The sequence below is a fragment of the Hordeum vulgare genome, chromosome 5H (genome assembly GCF_904849725.1).
Source record: "Hordeum vulgare subsp. vulgare chromosome 5H, MorexV3_pseudomolecules_assembly, whole genome shotgun sequence".
NCBI classification, from domain to species: domain Eukaryota; kingdom Viridiplantae; phylum Streptophyta; class Magnoliopsida; order Poales; family Poaceae; genus Hordeum; species Hordeum vulgare.
The window spans coordinates 485675762-485679312 of record NC_058522.1 but is presented as its reverse complement, the minus strand read 5'-3'; the positions used below and the strand labels follow the sequence as shown (position 1 = coordinate 485679312).

General features: G+C 44.6%; 1 pseudogene; it reads right to left on the bottom strand.

The window, feature by feature from the left end:
- Positions 1–711: 711 nt before the first annotated feature.
- Positions 712–2273, bottom strand: LOC123396968 (annotated as a pseudogene).
- Positions 2274–3551: the final 1278 nt, after the last annotated feature.

Genomic DNA, 3551 nt, shown 5'->3' with positions numbered 1-3551 from the left:
TGCACGTGCTCTACGCCATCTTCGTTACACTTTATCCATCAACTTGAAGATGGATTGGGGGAGGGGGGGGGGGGGTGCTAGCAGATTCCCGGAGCCGGACCAAAATGACCGCGCGAGCCAAATTTGTGGACAGTTCCATCTCATTTTGCAAGTAGCAAGAGCATCTCCAATAGCTTGTATATACTCCTATTTGGTTGCCTATGTGTTCATATCGATAATCGTCAAAAATGATTTTCTCGTCTATCCAATCAATTTTTCAATAGATTGTCTATAGGGACCGTCTATGTTCTCTCTCGTGTGTTTTAATATTGTGTTATCTTGTAGCTATCAATTCAAACTACCAATTCAGCAACTATTTTCTTTTCAAAAGTTTTATAAATCGACATCACAAAATGGCATGCATGTTGGTGTTTAAGATCCTCTATTGTAATTGTGTGTGTATTTGAAAAAAAATGTAACCATGTGTGCAGTATAATCAATGACACGTACAGTCGGGGCCAAACGGTAGCGGTCGGTATAGTTACAACACAGGACATGAAGGCCTCACATGCAGATATATGCCGCCAAGCATAGATCCGTCTCGACCATGGTCTAGCACAACATTTCTGCATACATTTTATTGCAACATGTCGTGTGAACTTACACTTTCTTCGGCGTTTAGAATTGGCATCAAACAAAATACTAGTTCACCGTGGATCGAACTTCAGTAGGCTAACGAATATTTTGATTGCACGACATATCATAGAGCTGCACGGTGCGACCATTCAGGGATTGTATCGGCCTACTATTCTTCTTGTAACTCCCCTCCAAAGGAGCCATCAAAGCAACCACCTGCTCCTTTGTCATTTCTCTTATATGCGAGGCATCTCGCAGTATATGTGTAAGTAACTTCCGCTGCATAAACATCATGCGAAATTAAAAAATACACTCTACTTTTTCACTTTTGAGCGTATGAAATACCTCGCCAAGAATGTTCCAGATAACATTCTCCGTGCATGGAGGTGCGGTGAGAGACCCAACATATCTGAAATACCTATCTGCACCCTGCATTAGTTCCTTCATATTCACCACCCCAACAGGGAGAGGATCACCTTTCTCAGCTTTGCAGCCCTCTCCAGACAGTTCAGCTAACTTATCTTTTATCTGTGAGTTCAACACAAAGAAAATTATTGAAATGTTTGTAGGCCGAACATGCACAAAGTACTGCAGTGTCATGGTCATCCTGTTGAACCAGTTAACGTCCAATGTAAATTGATAACCGATCAAATTAATAGTTGTGATTATGTTATTGAGTTCTTGACCATGCCAATGTCTCTAAACACTTGATTGACTAACTAAGGGTTACTAGTCATTTCAATAATTTAGTGTTATACGGACGCCGGTTGGTTATAGTTCAGATTCTTCCTTCTTAAAGTCAAAATGAACACATAAAGCATGACAACACCTTCCTGACTCACCAAGGGAAAATATCACCACATATTGAATTTGAACTCGATATAAAGCTCACACTCATGTTATTTGAATCATACCCTCAAGTTGATCATGATGGGGAATTACAATGCAATAGTGATAGTAGCAGTGTACTGTCTTTTTCTTATAAGAGTGATTTACCCGACGAAGGAAAGGATCTGGTTTTCAATGCCGATAAAGTATTGACACAACAGTAATGTTGCCATCATCGGTGTAGTGCACCATGTGGAGCTCCACCGCAATCCTGTAAGTATAAGAGAGTGGTGCACACATTTAGTACAACAAAGAAGTACAAGTTGGCTCAAAGCGAAGAGCACAAGTTGTATAAAGCACACCAAGAAGGAGTAAGGAAAGATGTAGAACGGGCTTTTGGTTTTTGCAAACTCGTTTTGCAATAATTCGTCATCCAGGGCGTATGTTGCAAAGGTGTGCCCTTGCTGAGATCATGTATGCTTGCATTATATTGCATAACATGATTGTTGCAGATGAGAGGCACACCTACAAGTGCTATGACAAATATGATTGTGACTATGAATTACTACAAGGTGCTCAAATACCATATCTTGAAACATGACAAGGATCATTTGATGGGTTTGATGTGGTTCTTGAGACAGATGGTACCATCCGGGATCGACACACACATCGTCGTCTCAAGGCTGATTTGGTTGACAACATTTGGCAAAAGTTTGGAGGAAATGGACATTAGCATTTATAAGTTTTATATGAGTCCATCTAATTAGCTTGCACCCCAGTTCTACTTTAGTTTTCCATTGAAGCATCTTTATTTGTAATTGTGTAATTTAGATTACAAACTGTTGAATGAGAACATTTTAATTTATTTCTTGTTGCTGCTTAGTGCAATGGTGAACATTAATCACTGTATATTGCTATCTCCTAACTGAACAAGGGCACACCATGCATAAACTGAACACCACGCATATTTTTATTGCCCAATTCATAGACTGAACATTACTATCTCCTAACTGAATATTGTAAGCCTTTTTTTTCTTCTTTGTATCTCGCATGCAAACACCACACATCCTCACCTATGGTGCTTCGAGTTGCGTGCTTGCTCGTGTAGCAGCAACGGCCGGCCGACCGTCCACGCATCCTCAGCAGCAGCAGTTGCGCACCTGCTCGTGCAGCAGCAGCGGCCGGCCAGCCATCGACGCATCCTCAGCAGCAGCGGACGGTCGTCCACGAGTCCGGACGGCAGCGCTTTGCTTCAGTATCGGCCAGCCGTCCCCCGCCACACATCGGCCCGCTCACTGCGCCTCCTCGGACCATCCGTCTGCCACGGCACAACACCTCCACTCACCGCGACGCCTCGGCGGACATCGCCGGATTCTTCTCCTCGCTCCTTTGATGACCTTGGGCCGACCAATACGTAGCCTGAAGGTGAGGAGGCGAGGAAGCAGATCCACACTGGATCGGGACGAGGAGGGGAGGAAGCAGATCCACACTGGATCGGGACGAGGAGGCGAGGAAGCAGATCCACACTGGATCGGGACGTGGAGATGAGGAGGTGAGGAAGCAGATCCACACTGGATCGGGACGAGGAGGTGAGGAAGCAGATCCACACTGGATCGGGACGTGGAGGTGAGGAAGCAGATCCACACTGGATCGGGACGAGGAGGTGAGGAAGCAGATCCACACTGGATCGGGACGTGGAGATGAGGAGGTGAGGAAGCAGATCCACACTGGATCGTGACGAGGAGGTGAGGAAGGAGATAGACATGAGGAGAAAGGGGATTTTTCTGGACGTGGACGAGAGGAACTCGCGCGAAGGATGACGGGAGGTTGGCTTCCTTGATTTTTTATGTAGGTATGGGTCCCACTTTTTACCGGCTACACCCGCACGACGTGAGACCGGTGCCAAAGATATTTATCAGGGCATCGATGCCGAGTTTGCTATATTTTTGTTAGGAATTAATTAAATGTATTAATTAATGGGATAATCCCTGCGTTGCCGGTTGCCTTGTTTTAGCCGGTTGCCTTGTTTTAGCAACCGTTCCTTGTAAACCGCCTCTGTAACAGGGTATAAATACCCACATCTTCATCAATGAAAAGACTGTTCCATC